Source organism: Eleutherodactylus coqui, chromosome 5 (genome assembly GCF_035609145.1).
Source record: "Eleutherodactylus coqui strain aEleCoq1 chromosome 5, aEleCoq1.hap1, whole genome shotgun sequence".
Lineage (NCBI taxonomy): Eukaryota > Metazoa > Chordata > Amphibia > Anura > Eleutherodactylidae > Eleutherodactylus > Eleutherodactylus coqui.
The window spans coordinates 23,395,899-23,417,776 of NC_089841.1; the positions used below are offsets into that span (position 1 = coordinate 23,395,899).

The 21,878-nt window shown below is 44.1% G+C and overlaps 1 pseudogene; it reads right to left on the minus strand.

The window, feature by feature from the left end:
* Positions 1-5,209: 5,209 nt before the first annotated feature.
* The window catches only part of LOC136627335 (zinc finger protein 271-like), a 47,400-nt pseudogene continuing 30,731 nt past the window's right edge, over positions 5,210-21,878 (minus strand).

The window sequence follows — 21,878 nt, forward strand, 5'->3', positions numbered from 1 at the left end:
TGTTCAGAGATTAGTGGGCTCACCTTTATTTGTTCAGCCTCTATCTCCTCTCAGGGAAGGTAAGATGGTGGTGAGGCTTCTGGCGGGAAAAAACTTGCCCCTGTGGTGAAGAAAGGGGGGGAGTGGGGGGAGAAGATGGCGAGGAGGCAGGGGCTGCTTGTGTTATCATCTTTAGCTTTTCGTCCCAGAAAGAAGCTGCCTCGGATCTGATAGGGCACCTCACTCTTCTTGTTGGTTGCCCTGCTTTGGTCCGTCTCCCTCCTCCACTTCCCCGCTCACCCATCCGGACGTCTCCCTTAGCTGCTCCGGTGGAATCGGGTGCCCGCTGAGTTGGTAAGTACAGCCTGTCCCGCTCTCCCTTACCCTCGCTCACCTCGGGGAATGGAATCGTTGCCCTACTTTGTCTCTAGTAGGTTTCCTCTGGGCACTGCACTCCTATGAACGACGCGCTCCTTCTCGGCACCCAGAATGGCCGCAGCTTGTCTCCGGTGCACGGTCCCGATGTTCGGGTGCAGATCGGTCCGGTGTCGAGTCTTTCCCAGGGTTATCCCAGCCTGCAGGGATATCAGCTGTAGCTCGCAGGTGTTGCTGATAGTCCTAAAGGTGTCGGGGAAGGTCCATAATATCCCCTCTTGCTCAGGATCTCCGGAGCCGTGCCACTGTCCGTTCCACAGGTTAGCCCCCCCCCCCCGAGTTGTACCTGTCTATCCCCAAAACACTGACAGACTTGGGTAGGGTGCAGAGTGCAGATGGTTTACCCCTTGCGTTGTCGATGAGGTATCCGACACCCAAACAGAATGAGTAGTGTGTGGACACATGGAGTCCACATTGCTATGTCACTCGCAGCACCTTGGGCCACACAAGGTGTTTGCTGAGATAGAGGCTGACCCAGGGCCCGCTCACATACTTCGCACACCGAGTATTGCTGCATTGTGGAGATGTGTAGAAGTGCTGGGCTGGAGCGGACTCCACTTTATGCCCACGGCGTTTATGACCACCTGACGGAGGTGGCAAAGGATTGGAATGAAGATGGAACGTCAATATATTATCAATTCTCAACAGCATTGTGGGCTATCGCCCACACTTTCAAAGAGGGTCGCTGCCTGGCCCTGCCAACCCTCTGCAGTGTGTGCCTCCGGTTCCTCCTCATGGCAGACGCACTTATAAATAGACACTGGGTTGTGCGGGGGGGGGGGGGGGGGGGCAGCATGTAACCCAGGAGAAGAGGCAGCGGTGTGTCCCGCAGGCAGTGATTGTCCTTGGTTGCAGATAGTGTGGTGCTTAGCTAAGGTGTGCCTTGCTAATGAGGGTTTGTCCAAAGTAAAAATTGTTAGGGGGGGAGGGGCCCACTCTTGCCCCTATTGTGGCTTAATAGTGGGACCTGGGAGCCTGATATGCAGCCCTGCATGTTGCCCCTCGCCTGCCCTATCTGTATCTGTGTCGTTTCCATCAGTTTCGCAGGTTTTGAAGATTTGCACAAATGAAAACCTTAGCGGAGCATGGGTCATATATAAAAATGTTCAAGTCGCCCATTGACTTCAATGGGGTTTGTTACTCGAAACGAACTCTCGAGCATCGCAGAAAGCTCGACTCGAGCAACAAGCACCCGAGCATTTTGGTGCTCACTCATCTCTAATGACGATCAATCAGCTGGTGGTAATTAGTTTTTAATTATTACATCTATATAAACTTTGAGTGTGGATAGTTTGACTGGCCTTGAGAAAGATCCTATCTAGATGGAAATGTCGCCGTTACTACCTGGTTTTGCAGTCCATGTTGTTGTTTTTGTTACTGGATCCATAATGGAATAAAGTTCCTTTTTATTCATCTTGCTGCCGTGGATGCTGCCTCTCTATGTATGGACTTCTCTATGTGGGAGAGTTTGTAAGGAAACACACATCATCCCAGCACCATTGGTCACATAGGAATTTATATAGACGCTACATTCACAGGTCTTCTTACATTTTACTCCGTACCTTAATACTAATGACTGGAATCCTACATTTACCGGCCAAGACTCTGATCTATTGACTATTTAGTGTGAGTCACGAAGAAGGGAGAATTATTACCAAAACATTTTTTTAAGCGGACAGTAACCGCCTGTTACACTACAAAAGGGTCCATATCCAAAAATGAAAAATTCCCATCCCCTCTGTGCAATCCTATCGCTTCAGATGCAATTGTACAAAAGACGAGGATTTCCACAATCAAATTCCCATCATCCTAGGAATAAATGGAGCCGATGAAGTTTCCTGACAGCGGAACAAGTGAGGCCGGGTGAGCCGTCATTCTTTATGCTTGTGGGGACAACATTGAATTTATGGTTTTTGATTTTTTACTTTCTTTCACGTTTTACAGAGAGGTTTTTGTGAAAAAAAAACAGCATTTCCACACTTGGTGCATTATTACTTTGTCATGCTGGTGTAATTTATATAGAATGTTATCCTTTATCGCAGATTCTGATTGCAGCGATACAATAAATAGTAACAAAACATAGAAACATAGTAAATCCACGGAGTTCAGCCTATCACCCCAATATTGATCTACAGGAAGGCAAATATACCCAATGAGGTAAAAGCCATTTTTCCTTATTTTAAATGGAAAAAAATTTCCGACTCCGAGTCTGGCAGCTAGATCAGCGATCCCGGGATGACGACCCCTCTGAAGTAAACTAGTGACTATAACCGGTAATCTTGTTGCACTCAAGAATGGTATCCAGGCCCCTCTTGTACTCTTCTAGTGAGCAGCACCACATCATCAGGTAGAGAGTTCCATCATCTCACTGCTCTTACAGTAAAGAACCCATTCTATGTTGCGTAGAAACCTTCTTTCCTCTAGATTTAGAGGGCGCTCCCTTGTTACAGTCACAGTCCTGGTAACAGACAAAATATTCTAACCTGTCAGGGTATAAGTGAGATGTATAAATGTAATTCACAGTCGGGATGCTGCTTGCATTTCAGATTTTCTGCTTTATTAATAAAATGTGCATTTCACAAATATGCAGAACGTGTTTCAGTTTTTATAAAACCTTGTTCACCTCTACATAATAATCTAACAGACTGCCTTAAAAACTAAACCTTTAATTAATTCAAAACACTTGTGAATTTAACCCCTCGTTAGTGTGCAACATTGACTGCCTTTCACTCGTTGTTTCCCGTTAGCTCCGACGTTCAGGGCATCACATAGCCGCATGGTGTGGTATGCTAGATTCATTGATGACAGTCATCATTTGGGATAGGGCAGAACCTCCAGCTAATGAAGGCAGCTGAATTATCTGATAATGTGTATTCATGTATTTATATCAAATATCAATATGTGATTCTTATTGTAAAATAACAGAACTCTAATCTATCTGCACGTAAAGCCAATAGATGATGCAGAATGAATAGCGGTAATATGAAGATCGTCACCTACAATGGCCCATAATAATAGTACATTGGAAATAGAATGGATACCCAATGATATTTACATTAGATTCTCATATAAAGGTAATTGAAATCTATAAGACCGGTTACAACACAAGCAGCGGCAGGATTTTACCAACTGCTATTAGAAGAATAAAATCCAGAAACAGATTATGCCAACAAGTTACTCAGATATGTAATCAATTAATTTCCAAACGAAATCAATGTTATTCAAACACTTTTATTAAATTATGTATAATTAATTCATTTGTGTATGTATATGAATTTACTTGATATTTAATAGTACCATGTGATGCCATGAACGTCGGAGCTAACGGGGACCAACGAGTGAAAGGCAGTCAATGTTGCACACTAACGAGGGGTTAAACTCAATTTGTTCTTAATTACATTTGTACAAGAAAGCCAAAGAAAACGGTGGCTAATTAAGTCTTGCAAGATACGCCTGCAGAGAGGAACAGGGAGCAGAAGCCGGCCAAGGTGGGATTGATATCTCTATTTGAGCTCTATAACAGATATGCAATCTATTACGCCATGCTTCTAGCTGACTTGGAGGGCTTTGCCAGGCCTGCGGCTGCCGCTGGTGCTCATCAGCTCCTTATAATCACCTAACAGAATCCTGATGGACTGCTAGCCGCTCCCTGACTATTGAGGTGCCTCAGCATCTAGGGGAGTGTGTGGCAAGGACTGAGATTAGTGAATTAGGTATAGCCCTTTGTGCTGAACCCATTAAACTCCCCACCTACACCTTTCCAACTCAGGTAAGTTGTTAATCAGGGCTTGTCAGATGTCAGGTGATCCAAGAGGTTTATACATAAGTGGTAACTTGGAAGAGCCGGTCTGGCACAATAGTCCATATCAGGGAGCGAACATTTACATTCAATCACCACAGAAAGTGAAAATGTAAATCTGAGATCGGGCAGATATTGTCAGAACAAATACAGAAGATCAGACTTAGAATTCACGGCTAACGGAACCCGGGCACACAACTCCATAATCCAGGAAACTCATGTACCAATAGTTTCCTGTGCCAATCCCCTCCCCGGGAAGGAAATGGCTATAATGTACAAAGAACCCATATTGCCTGAATGACATCACAACATTTCATCCAAAACCATTCAATATGTCTTCTAAGGGTTAATCCTTCCTCTCAGGGAGGTGATTGGCACAGAAAACCTTTCCTACGTGAGTCTTACTGGATTACGGAGATGTGCGCCCGGGTTCTGTTAGGCTTGAAGTCTAAGTAAGATCTTATGTATTCCTGTTGGCAGTATCTACCTGATCTGTAAATGTTTGCACCCTGATATGGACTATTATGTCGCAGCAGATTTCCCAAGTTGTCACTTATGTATGATACTCTTGGCTCTCCTGAAATCTGGAGTGTTCAGAGCTCATCTGAGTGTGAAACATGTAGGGGGTTTGTTTTATCGGGCCGTGCGCCCCTAGTTGTATAGTCCTGTATAAGTAAAGTCTGATATGTTACACCTTTCCCATGTGATCACAGCCGTATATTACTGTGTGCGACTCTTCCTAGTATATGACCCTATAGTGATGAGATGGAGGGGAGACGCCCTTGCTGGGCTCAGTGCTGGAATACGGTTCTTACCATTATCATTTATGAAAGGATCATTCTCAAAACCAAACAATGTCCTAACAAACTCCACTAAGTCCGGGATCCGCAGTGATTCTCCCTTCACTACTTATACACATAATGGGTACCAGCTCTCCCTCATCTCCATCAGTTCTGAGGAAACATCATCTAAAGGAAGAAGAAAGATCGGCCCAAATACAAACATGTAAGTTACACAAGTAAACTTTTATGAACAGTCAGACACAAGTTTAGAGACGCAGTTATATGTATCAGTGTGAAATATTCTATGTACACGGGTGATATAAAGGTGGGTTATCTGGATTATATTTGTTTCCGGATAACGGATGTTTATTGGTAATTACATACATTTCTTATTCATCATGGTTAGAAAAAACAGGTTTAAAAAATAGCTTCTCTCCTGTGTGAACTTTTTGATGTTGCAGTAAATTTGATTTGCGAGTAAAACATTTCCCACATTCTCAACATGAAAATGACTTCTCTCCTATGTGAGTGTCCTGATGTTTAACAAGGTCTGATTTCTGTGTAAAACATTTCCCACAATCTGTACATGAATATGGCTTCTCTCCTGTGTGAATTCTCTGATGTGTAACAAGATTTGATTTCTGTGTATAACATTTCCCACAATCTGTACATGAATATGGCTTCTCTCCTGTGTGAATTCTCTGATGTGTAACAAGGTCTGATTTCCCTGTAAAATATTTCCCACATTCTAAACATACAAACGGCTTCTCTCCTGTGTGAATTCTCTGATGTGTAACAAGGCGAGACTTAAAAGCAAAACATTTCCCACATTCTGAACATGAAAATGGCTTCTCTCCTGTGTGAATTCTCTGATGTGTAACAAGGTCTGATTTCCCTGTAAAATATTTCCCACATTCTAAACATACAAACGGCTTCTCTCCTGTGTGAATTCTCTGATGTTTTACAAGGCGAGACTTAAAAGCAAAACATTTCCCACATTCTGAACATGAAAATGACTTCTCTCCTATGTGAGTGTCCTGATGTTTAACAAGGTCTGATTTCTGTGTAAAACATTTCCCACAATCTGTACATGAATATGACTTCTCTCCTGTGTGAATTCTCTGATGTGTAACAAGATTTGATTTATTAGTAAAACATTTCCCACATTCTGAACATGAAAATGACTTCTCTCCTGTGTGAATTCTCTGATGTGTAACAAGATTTGATTTCTGTGTAAAACATTTCCCACATTCTGAACATGAAAATGGCTTCTCTCCTGTGTGAATTCTCATATGTTTTACAAGGCGAGACTTAAAAGCAAAACATTTCCCACATTCTGAACATGAAAAGGTCTTCTCTCCTGTGTGAATTCTCATATGTTTTATGAGGCCTGTTTTATGTGTAAAACATTTCCCACATTCTGAACATACAAATGGCTTCTCACCTGTGTGAATTCTCTGATGTTTAACAAGGTCTGATTTCTGTGTAAAACATTTCCCACATTCTGAACATGAAAATGGCTTCTCTCCTGTGTGAATTCTCTGATGTGTAACAAGGGCAGATTTATTAGTAAAACATTTCCCACAATCTGTACATGAATATGGCTTTGCTCCTGTGTGAATTCTCTGATGTCTAACAAGATGTGATTTCAATGTAAAATATTTCCCACCTTCTGAACATACAAACGGCTTCTCTCCTGTGTGAATTCTCATATGTTTTATGAGGCCTGTTTTATTAGTAAAACATTTCCCACATTCTGAACATGAATATGGCTTCTCCTTTCTGTCAGCTCTTTGAGGTTTTCTCCTTCTGTGAAATTTAGCAGTCTGTGATGAATCAGAAGATGGGACCTGTATGAGAGGATCAGATGATGGATCTTTACTGTGAAGGGCTGAGGAGATATCTGGGATAATGGCAGGTTCTTCATATGTAGCATGTATGATATCACAATCCTCTGCTTTACAATCTGCAGATATCAGACGTCCCTCTGAGCTCCCGGTACCGTCATCTGCCAAGAATAAAGTTAATATCTTTTTCATATTATAGATCTTAAAAATGATCCTGACAGAGCAAGGGAGTGAGGATCATTCACTCATAGAAGTCACTTGGTTTGCAGCTCACTTAACCACCAAGTGATTGTCAGTGCAGAAAACATCACCAAAAACTACAGTTGTGAATCGGGACTTACAAGGAACTAATTCTGGTTTTCATCAATAACATGGGGGTCCTGGGGGGTCTGAAAAAGGGTCATGAAGAGTAATTTACAGCAGAGTCCTCCACAATCCCCGGGCTCCTGTCCCCGGTAGATCTGGAGCCCAAGCTACAGGAATAGTATATTCCATACAGACGGAGTTCGGCCATTTCTGCACCAACATTAGTTTCTGTTTTCCATAAAGAACTCATATAAAATCTCCCATGAGCTGGATGTCAGTAACACATGGTGTGCAGCAAATATAGAACTGCTCATCTATAAGACAGCTTGGTACATACAGTAATTCTATATTCTGTCACCTCAGACCAGGACTAGGCCGGGGCAGGGAGGCATTCTGAGTCTTGCTCTGGGGCCCCATGGGTTCTTTGTACGCCCCTGCTTCTACTTGCAGTCTATACACTTCATAGTTCCCTGTCATGCAGCAAGCTCTGCTCTGTAATCCTGCAGTCGGGCTGGGATACATCTGTAAAATGTGCCCTTAATGCGCTCGTCTGAAACTGGTCATAAAGGGGAAATACAGTTCCTGGTTCTGTATACATGTACACAGCTTGGCTCAGCTGCTGTATTTACGTACTAAGCTTGGTTCTGGTATTGCATCTATGTATATCACCAAGCTTGGTTCTGGTGCTGTAATTATGTTATGGCCTTGGTTCTGATTCCTGTTAAATAGATAAACAAGGATGCAAGGACACATTGTGGCCGGTCACACACAAGCAGACCGTGCCCACCGACTGCGGCCAGTCGCCATGCAATTATGCCAGTATTTTGTGTGGCCAACTGCACTGTGTGTTTCCACCCTAAGGGCGCCCACCCACTGGCGATTTTTTTTCCTTTGCGTTTTGCGTTTTTTCTCAAGAGCAATTAGTATTGAATGTACTCCTGTCCACTTGCGTTTTTTTTTTTCAGTCCGTTGCAATTTTTCACATAGGAACTGTCAGTTGCATATGTGTCCTTATTTTTCTCTTAATGCACCCATGAATGTCAATGGAAATTAACGGAAAAGGCGCGAAAATGCCGCGAAAAAGCCGCCAAAACTCCGTGAAAAACGCAGGAAAACGCTGCGTTTTTCACGCACGAAATCGCAAACACCAGTGGGTGGGCGCCCTTAAAGTGTGTTCACACACGGCAGATTGTGCTGCAGGTCCACACAAAAACCTGCATGACAATCCACACTATACGGTGCGGGTTATGGCACAGATCCGCAGCAGATTTCCTGCTTTCAACTGAAGGGGTGAAGTCTGAAGCAGATCTGCATGAAAATACACACCAGTGCTAAAGACTGAAATGTGATGCAGATTGGTTGTGGTCTTTACCCACTACGTGTGACACATCCTTATGTCGGGCGCTACTCATGGGCCGGTGATATATTCCTGCCAGCCGGGCCCTGACCATTACACAGAGCCGCCAGGACATATATTGGGCTCCCATATAATGGGATTAATGAGAGCCCCAGGGGACGGGTGGGGGATGGTGTTGGCATCTTTAGTGGGTGGTGGGGAGCAAAGTAACCTGTCATTGACCACTGGGGGGCTCCTTAACCCCTTAATGACACGGCCTATTTTGGCGTTGAGGACCAAACGATTTTTGGTACTTTTCCATCTCCATTGTTCAGAAGCCATAACTTTTTTATTTTTCCGTCGACGCGGCCGTATAAGGGCTTGTTTTTTGCGTGGTGAGCTGTAGTTTTTATCGGTGCCACTTTTGGGTACATAGACTATATCCTAAAACTTTTATAAATTTTTTTATGATAAGAGGGAGAGAAAACACATCAATTCTGCCATAGATTTTTACAGCATTAATCATGCAGCATAAATGACACACTAATTTTTTTCTGCGGGTCGGTACGGGTACAACGATATCAAAATTGTTATTTTTTTTTAGGTTTTTGCACTTTTTTGCAATAAAACCCTTTTTTTTGGAAATCTTTTTTTCTCTATAGCTGCATTCAAAGTCCTGTAACTTCTTTTTTTTTTTATGTACGGAGCTCTATGGGGGCTTACTTTTTGCAAGATGAGCTGTAGTTTTTATTGGTACCATTTTGGGGAATGTACGGCTTTTTTGATCACTTTTATTGCATTTTTTGGGAGGCAAAATGCTAAAAAGCATGTTCAACTTTTTGTACACGTCGTGTCGGACGCGTCAATACCAAATATGCTAATATTAAGAAAAGCACAAAAATGTTTTTTTTTACATTTTTTTTTACTCTTTTTTTACACAATGTGAGTCCCTCTGAGGGACTTGTAGCACTGCACCTATGATTGCTGTGATAAGGCATGGCAGAGCTACTGCTCTGCCATGCCTTATCGCTTATACAGCAATCATAGGCATTGGCAATACAGGACGACAGTGTCTGGCGTCTTGTTGCCATGGCAACAGGCCGGGCTCTCGCGATAACATTGCGAGAGCCGGCCGGAGACAGAGAGGGAGCACGCTCCCACTTTGAACTCTTTCCCTGCCGCGATCTACTTAGTTCGCGGCAGGGAAGGGGTTAACAGCGATCTCCGATGCCCCCCCCCCCCTCCGCTGTTGCAGCAGGACGCCGGCTGTGACTGACAGCCGGCTCCCGCTGCGGGATAGCGCGAGGTCAGTCATGATCTCGCGCTATCCCGATGACATACCGGTACGTCATGTTGCGGGAAGTACGAGGCTCCCATGATGTACCGGTACGTCATATAGCGGGAAGGGGTTAAAGGGATCCAACCCCCCGAGATATAATTCCTACTGCTAGTGTGCAGAGTGCTGGCGATCACTGACTTGGCTCAGGACATATTGATATCTTTATTGACAGGCAGGCAGCAGCCAGCGGTCAGCGGGGGCCTCTGTAACCATTTATCCTGCCCTGATGGCGGTCCGGCCATTAGACTCTTCCTGATTCTGAACTAACTCTTTGGAGCCGTTAGAGAACACATCTGTAAGCCGTTACTTTATCTCCAACCCCCTTATAATCGGCTCAGACGTTATATTAGGATGAAACTACTCGGAATCTGTTTCCCAATTGTGCCCATTTATGGCAACTGGAAGAGTATTACGGTGAGATCACACACTGTGGGATTGTATAATCTACAGTACAGTGTAAGGGAGTGGGATTCTAAGAAACCGCATTCACTCACAGCTGAGAGATAAGATGTGACACCGGAAATATGATTTATCTGGTCGGCCATATTCAGATGGCTGAGTGCGAGTTGTGCCAGAGAACTCACATTGGACATCACATGGGCACATACGGACTGTGTGCTGCCCCATGCTGGCAGGCAGTAGACATTACATGTCCGATTCTGGTCAGTGAATCAAACCAGAAAAGGACAGTTTTTTATGTGAATCACATAAATGAAAAAGCTTATGTTAACCCCTTAGTGATGAAGCCTGTTTGCGCCTTAGTGACGGAGCAAATTTTCGAAATCTGACGTGTCACTTTAACATACAATAACTCTGTAAAGGTTTTGCATATCCAAGGGATTCTGACATTGTTTGTAGCACCTAAATGAAGTACAATATGTGGCGAAAAAACAGACCACTAGAATTTGTGTAGATTTATTAAAAGCACCATTTGTCATTTTTTCCCCATTTTCTATTGCAATATCTTCTTTTCAGCAAGCATAAAATGCTCCCTGGTAGCTTTACATCCCTCCATATTACCGAGGAGATGACCAGCCGGCCTATGTACATCAGTGGTCAGACTAAAGATCATTCGTTCCCATTGCAGTAATTCTTTGCATGTGTAAAACATAAAGTAAACCAGCAGCGACTGACCTGCCTACCGATCAGCGCTGGTTACATCAGATCAAGAGTTGGTCAGTGTAAAAGGACCCTTCGTACCGGAGCTGGAAAACCCTTTCTCCCTCATCAGTATAGACATCATATAATGAATAGTAGTCCTTGCTCACATAGGGGTGTTTCATGTCTGGGCGGTAAATGCCCATCCTGTGTTATCACCTATAACATGTCATCCATATTTAGTTTGTACTCCAGTTGAATGAATAAATCTACATAACTATCTGCAGCCGGTGACCGAGGAGAATCTGTGACTAATAGATAACATACTGAGCATGAGTCAACAATGTGATGCAGTAGCAAAAAATAGGCAAAACCAATTCTGGAATGTATTAAGATTAGAGATGAGCGGGCAGGTACTCGCATAAGGCACTACTTGCTCGAGGAGTTTGCCTTAGCGAGTACGCTCGCTCATCTCTAATTAAGATAAACAGAGAGTCTAGATCACATGAGGTCATTATCCCCTCTATCTTCCTTAGTCAGACCTCATCTGGAATACTGTGTCCAGTTCTGGGCACCCCGATTTAAAAAAAGACAGACAAACTGGAGCAAGTTCAGAGAAGAGTTACCAAGATGGTGAGCGGTCTGCAAATATTGTGCTATGGGGATTGGTAATTATTTGGGAACGTTCAGGTTGCAAAAGCAAAAGGTCAAGAGGAGACTTAATAGCCGTCTACAAATATCTGAAGGGCTGTCACAGTGCAGAGGGATCAGCCCTATTCTCATCTGCACAAGGAAAGACTAGAAGCAATGGGATGAAACTGAAAGGGAGAAGAAACAGATTAGACATTAGAAAAAAACTTTTTGACAGTGAGGGTGATCAATGAGTGGAACAGGTTACCACGGGAGGCGGCGAGTTCTCCTTCCATGGAAATGTTCAAACAAAGGCTGGACAAATATCTGTCTGGGGTGATTTAGTGATCCTGCACTGAGCAGGGGCTGGACCCGATGACCCTGGAGGTCCCTTCCAACTCTTCCATTCTATGATTCTTCTCTGCTGTATTTAGTCGTTACTACTCACCTGGGCGGTTACCTGTAGGAATCCCCTCTTTACACCGCTGATCGCCCCTCACATTTGTCTCTGTAGTCGTAATATTGGTTAGAACTTCATCCGGATACAAAAGCTGTGAGACAAATATTGTAAAAGTCAGCAGACGGTTGGAGAAGTCGTGTGGAAGGTTTTACATGACCAGAAAAGGTCATTAATCATCATGACGACCAAAACTGACCGGACAGTAGCAGTTATCAGTCACGTCAAAGTGGAGGCTTCCTAAATTGATTCTGTCATCAGGTTCATGAAGTTTGGCTTCATTAAACCGCTTGTTTTCAGAATTAAGTGCGTTTCTCTTCCCGCTTATCTGACAAGTGTATTTCTTTTTATCCTTAACTGTAGTGACAATTATCTGGGATTTACATCCAGATGTCTTGGTTTACTAGTCTTGGTCATCAGACAAGTAATTGGACAGTTTTTGGCACCGGTATTCAAGAAAGACATATCAGAGCTTGAGCGGGTTCAAAGAAGGGCAAAAAAAACCTAATAAGTAGAATGGGTGGACTACAACACCCAGAAAGGTTAGCAAAATTAGGGTTAGTTTTTAAAAAAAAGTCAGCTGAGGGGCAACCAAATAACCATATATAGATATATTAGGGGTCAATACAGAGATCTCTCCGATCATCTATTTATACCCAGGACTGTAACTAGGGGGCGCCATCTTCGTCTAGAGGGAAGGTTTCTACACAACATTGAATGGGGTACTTTATTGTAAGAGCAGTGATACTATGGTACTTTCTGCCTGAGGACATGGTGATGGTGTACTCACTAAAAGAGTACAAGAGGGGCCTGGAGTGTAATAATATTACATGTTCTATCACTGATTACTTCAGAAAAGTGAGCGATACAGGGATTATTCCGATTGCTAGATTGCAGTCGGGAAGTGTTGCAGTAGGTTTTAGCATTTGTTCATGGAGGTCTGGTTTATGCTAGTATTGTTTTGTATTTTTCTCCCAGCTTTCTCTAGCACTGTTGGGAATGTCTATGAGAGTGTTCTGCTACCTGTTGAACCTGGTTAGCAATTAGGGAGGGCTCTTATTCCGGTCTTAGCTGTGGTCCTGTGCTGGTTATTCTCAGTCTTCACCTGATGGTTGTTGGAATCAGAGCTGCATCTTGGTCTCCTGTTTTTCCCAGATCATCTCAAGCCAAGTACTGTGGTTATTGGTGGTAGTTGTATTCTTACTTAAATGTTTTGCTTCTGTTGTAGATAGGGACAGTGAGTGGCCGAGGAACGTGGGTTTGGTGGGTTCCTATTAGGACGGGACATCTGCTTTGGACAGAGGTGGGAATGTAGAGAACTACTAGAAAGTTTGATCCTTTATTTCTTTTTATGTTCTATTTTCTTTAGCAAATATTGCAATTTTTCAGCAATTAAACAAGGAGAAGTATTTACAGTAAATATATTGTAAGCTAAATTGTATAAAGATTTGTAAAAAGTTGCTAAAGTGTCTATGATTTCCTGAGGGTTAAAAAGCTTATTGCTTTGGGAGTCACAGATAAAGGGTATGTGGAGTTTAGATGATTGTGATTTAGCTGTTTTGCCAGTAGGGCTCCTGGCTTCTTGCCTTGCCAGTAATAGTCACTCTCAGTTTTCTTAGGGCAGGTCGTGGTCGTACATCTGGAGCTGCTGAAGTTGGTGGTTTACAGTAACTATCTATTCAGCTCTCTCTGCGGAAAAAGCTAGTTTATTTTGTCTGTGTAGTGAACATAGTTGTGTTTTTCATTCTGGTTGGAGAATTTCTAAGGTTTTTGTCATAGGACACGTTTTTTTTTAACAAAGTGGCTTCTTATAAAGGCCTTATGGGCGCACCAAAGGATGGAGGCAGAAAGCATATAGCTGTTTTGACAGATTTTAATAGAAGAGTGATTCATGTGTTCCTGAATTGATATCATTATACAGGCGTGATCTGACCATGATATGGTGCCTATGGCTGTGGAAGTGACATTACTAAGGTTTCTATCCACCAACATAAAATCAATATATTGTACTGCACACCTTATGAGGGTGTGAGAAGAAAGTATTATCGCGATCAGTTGGATCTTGAATGCACTGAATATTAAATAAATTATTACTATTGAAAAAAGGGACATGAAACTATACTATATACTACCTCACTATACGCGACATTTCTAACAACCTTGTCTAATATTCCGGGATTGAAGCTGGTGCCCCGAGAACTGTCACCACCCACGAGAGCCACGGTCGATGCCTGGAAGTCCCTTAAACAGAAGCTAAATAATTAGAATTGCTTACAGAAACCAACATTACCTATCGAACCCTAACTACCTAATCCCAATCTTAGCTTTATCAAACTGGAGGCGATTAGTAGACGATCTTGTATCGGCAGATGGGATGAAGTCCTTTGAATCGTTACAGACGGCTTATTGGGTTCCAGATAGAGATAGGCTTAAATACATCAGGATTAGATTCTTCCTAAGTAATTTCCCAATTACTATTATTCCTTTTGGATATCATAACTAAAGTCACTGCACAGCCAAATCTGAGGAAATCGGAGACATACTGCTTCTACAATATGCTAACAGGGAACTATAGTCCAGGGAAAAAAGCCAATAAGTTAAATTGGGAAAAAGAATTGGGAGAAAAAATTTCTATCAGAATGTGGTTGGAAGCATTTAAAGGAGCGGTACAATCCACAGAAGGGGCAGCTATTCGAGTCCAAATTAAAATTGTAGGTGACGCAAGAAATAGCCCAGGGGGGAACAACCACCTCAAAACTACAGCCTGCTGCGCGCACCAGCACCTCAGACAGTGAGGGGGGTAAGACCGTAGAGGAAGATTGGGACTGGAAGGCCCACCTAAAGGCGATCCCCACAAAATCAGAAATGAACTCGCTTCTACAGAAACTAGATGCAGCTCACAAACAAGATATCGCAGCACTACAAGAAGATATCAAACACGTAGGACAAAGAGTGGAAGAAATTGAAGAGAATCAAGACACGTTCCAGAACACTATAAAAGAACATGCACAACTGTTAGAAATGCAAGCGCATCAGATCGCGGACTTAACCAGCCATATCGACGACATTGAAAATCGCCACAGGCGGAATAACCTCCGCATAAGAGGACTCTCTGAAGAGGTTGACAATAGCCAGCTGGAAGATTGGGTCATTGAATTTTTCAACCACATCCTGGACAGACCCGCAGAGAACCACCTGGAACTAGATAGAGTCCATCGCGCTCTTGGCCTGAAACCCACAAATCCATCCAGACCTAGAGATGTCATCTGCCGGGTACACTTCTTTAAGGAAAAGGATCAAATACTACAAAGAACGCGAACAGCTGAAGATCTAACGTTCAGGGGCCAATCAGTTGAGGTGTTCCCAGATCTGTCAAGACGCACGTTACAGCTACGGCGGGCCCTGAAACCCTTGCTTAATGCCATGCGGGAAAGAAACATCCCTTATAGATGGGGATTCCCGCTTCAATTACAAGCAAGAAGAGGAGGGAAGACGGCGACCTTCAAGAATCTGGGTGATTTGCCAGGGTTTCTGGGGGCACTGGAACTACCACACATCGCGATCCCAGACTGGCCCTCCTTTAAAGGGCCCCCGGTGCTACCACCAAGGCCGGAATGGCATAGAGCAGGGAAAGGAGGGCGCAAAACAAGAGGCAGCGAGACCAAAGAACAAGATGGCAATGGGACTTAAAATACCACCTCTGCTAGAAGGCCCAGATTCAACGGACACATGAAGCTCTGGGGTTGAAAAGAACCCCCTCCTCTGACATTCCTTACCGACCGAATACGGTCCCACTCTAGATCCCCGGTAACGGGGTGGCCCTGCGGCGGGCTGGACATTCGTCTTCAGTAGCAAAAATTTAATTTTCTCCCCACCTTTTTCTTTTTTCTTTTTTTTTTCCTTTCTCTCCTCCTTTCCCTTTTCTCTCCCCGTCTTCTCCCCCCCTTCCCCCCTTTTCTCTTTTTTTTTTTTTTTTTTTTTTTTATTCCACCTCCCCCCTTTTTTATCCCACTTCTCCCCTATTCCCCACTTATCTCTTATTCCCCCGTTCTATCCTATTTCCCCCTTTCCCCCCCCCTCACCCGTATGTTTCCCCATCACTTTTTCTAAACGCTCTTTCCTCTCACACCTGGTCTCCTTGGTACACCACCACTCACACAGCTCTCGCCCTCTCCCAAGGAGCGAGTCACGGCGATGGTGAAGGCGGGGGGGAGACCTCTGTTTTTGGCTTCCCCGCCTCTCACATAGGATACACAGCCTTGAGCTGCATTAAAAGATATAATGTTTCCCCCGGAATATATTTTGGTGGGCAGCTATGCCCTGCTCACTATGGTTCGCATTTGTTTCTATATTTTTCCCCCCCTGTTGGGGGGACTCCTTGTGCTCCCCTTTTTTTGTTTCTCCCCCCTCCCCTTTTTTAGTTTGTTATGTCTTTTTTTACTTTTCTAGATGCAGGTGGTGCTCTTTATGGGACAATAAACAACAGAAAAATGGCATGCGCTGGCATCCCCCCACTCCGCTTCCCTCCCTTATCCCCTCTGGCTTTCCTAATCCTTTGTCTCCTACCCTCGCGCGCTTCACTAGTCAGGATCATGCGACTACAAGACAACGTCCCCCTATAAAATACCATGGCTAGCTTAAAAATATGTACCTACAACGCCAAGGGGCTGAACGTACCATCCAAAAGAGGCCAAATCCTATTCCACATGCAGAGGAAAGGGATCAAAGTCCTCCTGCTCCAGGAGACGCACTTTAAGGCAGGTGAGATCCCGACATGCTCCACTAAAAGGTTCCCTGCATGGTACCATAGTCCCGATCCCAACCGCAAGGCAGGGGGCGTTTCTATCGCCTTCCATAACACCTTGCAAGTTCAGCCCCTTGACGTACTACGCGACCCAGAGGGACACTTCCTGTTTATTAAAGTAGAAGTGCTAGGTAAAAGGATAACATTTGCCAATGCTTATTTCCCAAACCAGGGACAGACATCCTTCGGATTGATCGTGCTGGAGAAGCTAGCAAGGTTTGCAGAGGGCTCAACCATTATACTGGGGGGAGACTTCAACCTCGCACTCAACCCGGAACATGATACTTCATCAGGTAAGTCCTCTGTCTCGCGGGCTGCCACACGCGCCCTTCTCAAGGAATTGGGGCGGATGCGTCTGGTTGACTTATGGAGGGTCATGCATCCGGATGGTAGGGACTACACATACCACTCATCCGCACATAACAGTTACAGTAGAATAGACTATGTGTGGGTCTCTCACTCTTTATTGGACGCCCAGCCGACTAGCTCAATAGGACCCCTGATATGGTCAGATCACGCGCCAGTATATGCAGAATTCGCAGACACACAGGGAGACACTAGACAAAAGAACTGGAGATTAAATGATAACCTTCTTAAGGACCCCCTGTGCCTACAGGACGTTAAAGCTACTATAGCAAATTACATAATGGACCACAAGGACGATGAAACCAGGGCCCCGCTGAAATGGGAAGCGCTTAAATGCGTAGTGAGAGGAATTCTAATTTCGCACGGGGCAAGGCTTAAAAAAGAGAGAGCGCGTGAACTGGGGGGCCTGCTGGCGAACCTCCAGGAACAGGAGTTAGCAAATAAAAGAGCGTCAAATATCGGGCTACAGGCAGAGATATCAACCTTGCGGCAACGGATTAGGGCAATCCTGGACCAGAAAACCTTAGCTTACAGAGATAGGATGCGAGGAATCGACTTCGAGTCTGGGGACAAATGTGGTAGAAGATTAGCGCAATCTCTACATCCACGAATGCCTCAGACATTCATTACTAAACTTCACAAATCTGGGGGGGATTTAGCTTTCTCGACACGAGATATACTAGAAGAATTCCACAGCTATTATGACGGACTCTATAACATAGTAAAAGATCAGGAACTTAACGGGACCGACAGTAAAGAAGAGGAGGAGTACCTAAAAGAATTCGGTCCAGGCCCAATAGAGCAGGAAATTGCAGAAAACCTAGATCAAGACTTCTCTCAGGAAGAAGTCCTAGAATGTATTGGTGAATTAAAATTAGGCAAAAGTCCAGGCCCAGACGGCTACACGGCGCGTTTCTACAAGCAGTTCAAAGATGAATTATCCCCCCTCATAACACAAACATTTAACGAGGTGTCCAGGGAAAACCCTTTCCCTTCTCAAGCCCTCCAAGCTCACATAGCAGTGGTCCCGAAACCGGGAAAAGACCCAACACATTGTTCCAATTTCAGGCCAATATCACTGATAAACATTGACGTCAAAATGTTTGCCAAGCTGATTGCTAACAGGCTTGGCAAGCATATTCCAGGCCTGATCCACAAGGAGCAAGTGGGCTTTGTCCCTGGAAGAGAAGCCAGAGACAACACCATCAAAGCTATATCCTTGATCAACTTAGCTAGAGCCCAAAACAAGCCACTGTGTCTACTCTCAGTAGACGCGGAAAAGGCTTTCGACAGGGTCAGCTGGAGATACCTGGAGGGGACCCTAAGACAAATAGGCCTTGGACAGAGGACAAGGGAGCGAATCTTGGCCCTATACAACGGCCCCTCAGCCAAGATTAAAATAAATGGAGCCCTTTCAGAACCCATAATGATCCGTAACGGTACCAGACAGGGCTGCCCACTGTCGCCCCTGCTATATATCCTGTCAATGGAATCCCTAGCCAATGCCATCCGGAGTAACGTATCAATCAGAGGCACTCATGATGGTACATGTGAACATAAAATGGCATTGTTTGCGGATGACCTTCTACTGTTTGTATCAAATCCCAGGGTAGGACTACCAATAGTGATGAGAGAATTCGCAAGGTATGGGAGGGTGAGCAATTTCAAAGTAAATCTACAAAAATCTGAGATGCTAAACATAACGATCCCCCAGAGAGAAGCGCAGGACCTAGAAGAAGCTTTCCCGTTTAAATGGAAGCCCACATCCATAAAATATCTTGGAGTTCAACTACCTGCAAACCCCGCCCAGACCTTCGACTTAAATTTCCAACCCTTCCTTGCCAAACTTAAAGAGGACTTAGAAAAGTGGAGCCCACTTTATATATCTTGGACAGGCAGAATAATCGCGGTAAAAATGGACACTTTGCCGAAATTCCTGTACCTGTGTCAGACACTACCTGTCCACCTCAACAGGCGATTCCTGCTTAATATACGCTCGCTAATAAATAACTTTATCTGGAGGGGCCGCAGACCCCGGCTCAGACACACGCTCCTTACGCGCCCCAAGGAACAGGGAGGACTGGGACTCCCAGACTTCGCCCTGTATTACAGGGCGAGCCTGGGCAATTTTGTGCTCTCTCTCCTAAGAGATAAGAGCACGAAGCTATGGGTAGAATTAGAGCACAATATTGCATCTCTAGCGGTCCAGGGGGTCCCGTGGATCCCGAGACAATATTGGAAAGAGATAAACTCCATCTCGCCGCAATTAGGGGAAGTGCTCAGAGCATGGGGCACATTTGCCCAGAAAACGGGTTTGATCTCAGTTCCGGGACCACTGACCCCACTGATAGCCAATCCTCAGTTTCAGGCTTTTGAGAGAGGGAACCAGGTCTTGTCACTATCTAACTCCCCGGTCCCACGAGTGAGAGACGTAACCACACAGGCAGGAGTGAGACCCCTGAGAGACTTCTATGAAGGAACCAGACCCCCACCAGGGGCTTGGTTAAAATATTTTCAGGTGAGGGGGTATGTGGAGTCCCTGACACCCAGGGGATGTGGCAACTTACCACTGACCCAGTTTGAAACCGCATGCATGACAGCATCCCCAGTGACACACGGAATCTCGCAGACATACAGATTGTTGGTGGCCCGCGAGGGGGAGGACGACCCCCCCAGTTATGTGGCACAGTGGGAAAGAGAAATGGGAATAACGCTCACCAGTATGGACTGGAAGAGGGCTTTCCTTATGTGCCACAAAAGTACCAAATTTAGCAGAATACAAGAACAAAATTTTAAAATCTTGTCACGTTGGTACAGGACACCGGTGAGACTGCACCAAATGGACGCACAAGTCTCCGATATATGTTGGAGATGCCAGAGTAGCATAGGAACAATGCTACATATCTGGTGGGAATGCCCACTAATGGCCGAATTATGGAAAAGTGTGGAAATCCTCTACAATAGCATGGCCAGATCAGCGGTGTCCTTTACAGCAAAAATGGCCCTACTATTAATGCTCCTGGGACCCATGGCAAAGATCAAGGCTGATCTTCTGAGATTGGCTATTCTCGCAGTCAGGATGTCTGTCCAGGGTTTATGGCGCTCCACGGCCCCTCCCACAAGGGTTATATGGACAGAAAAACTCAATACTCTTATGAGATACGAAATAGAGGGAGCAGAGGAAGAAAAAGACCGCGAAAGGTCCTATAATCTCTGGAGACCGTGGATCGCCATGAGAGCGTCTAAACCCTTTGAAAAATGGTTGAATACGGGTACTATGGACGCTTAGGGCTCTTGGAAACCCCCCAAAAAAAAAAAAAAAGCCATGAGCAAGGCTTTCATCACCTCCCTAAGCCCTTATCCCAACATCTTCCCCTACCTTCTACCCCCCCCAGCCAGATACTTGCCTGTATTTATTAATGCACCACAAACTTGTATTTTCCCTCTTTAATTTTAATTTTTTATTTATTTATTTATTTATTTTTTTTTTTCTATATTTACTGTTTTAAGAAATAAATGTATTCTGCAGGAAAAGTTCGTGTTACACGATTTAAGAGAAATCAGCGTGGCCACGCTTAAGCAAAATGATAACTGCAGATTATTGTCATGTAACACTGTTTAATGTTTACTGAAAATGTACAATAAAAAATGATTGAAACAAAATTGTAGGTGAGATGGAACTATTCTCCCCAGCTTATGGCCAGCAGTATAAATAGGTGAAGTGGTACTTGCTGGAGAGAATGTGGACAGATCAGTATTTGATCTCCCATATTTTGGTTCTGCCTGAAACTGAAGGGCTTTTGGGAAGAAATTTTTGCCCTCTTATAAAGAACTTAAAAAAAAAAAAATACCCCAAGGGTTCCGAGTCTGGCTCTTCTGCTGATAAACTTAGATAGCTTCCCCAAGCCTGGCAGGTACCCGATAGGTCATGCTTTTATAGTTCAATCTGTTTTTATTGAAATTTTCAATAGGATAGGTTAGAAAACATACAACTCAAAAAAGGTCTAGCAGGACCTATAAAACATGTATAACAAAAGACATAACATAAATAAATCAGCCTCTTCTTGAAAATATCCATCTAAATAAAACTCTTGGAGGGGCCTAGTGGGTGACCCCAATAATGATAATACCCGAACATGCAATTTGAGAATAAAATGTTTGCGGTCTGTAGTATTCGGGTAGAAGCCCGAGGCCTTATCCTCCTGCAACAATGAAAACAAAAATGACATATACAAAAGAGAGAAGAGACAAAAAGAGAGATGAATTATGGGAAGAGAAAAAGCAAGAAGGCAAAATGAATAATATAAAATAAATAATATTTCTAAATAAGTAAAAAAAAAGGATGGGTAAACTAAAGGGTAGATAGTTGGTTGAAGGAAGCGGGAGAAACGGGGAGGGGGAATCCCCCAAGAATGTTTAATATCCAGATTACTACCTTCTAATAACCCGTCTCACCCCCGCGGCGATTGAGCAACTAGGAAAAGAGCGCTCGGAAATCTGAAGAAGATTCAAAGTCGATCCACAATTGCCATACCGACAGAAATTTTTCAGATTCTCTATTAATGTTCTGCACATAATTCCTCCATATGGCGCAGATGAGACATTTCCTAAAGCCACTCAGTCATGGAAGGAATTGGTGTGGAACGCCAATGGCTCGGGATAACTGCTCTTGCTGCTGCTAAAAACCCTTTTTCTGTGAA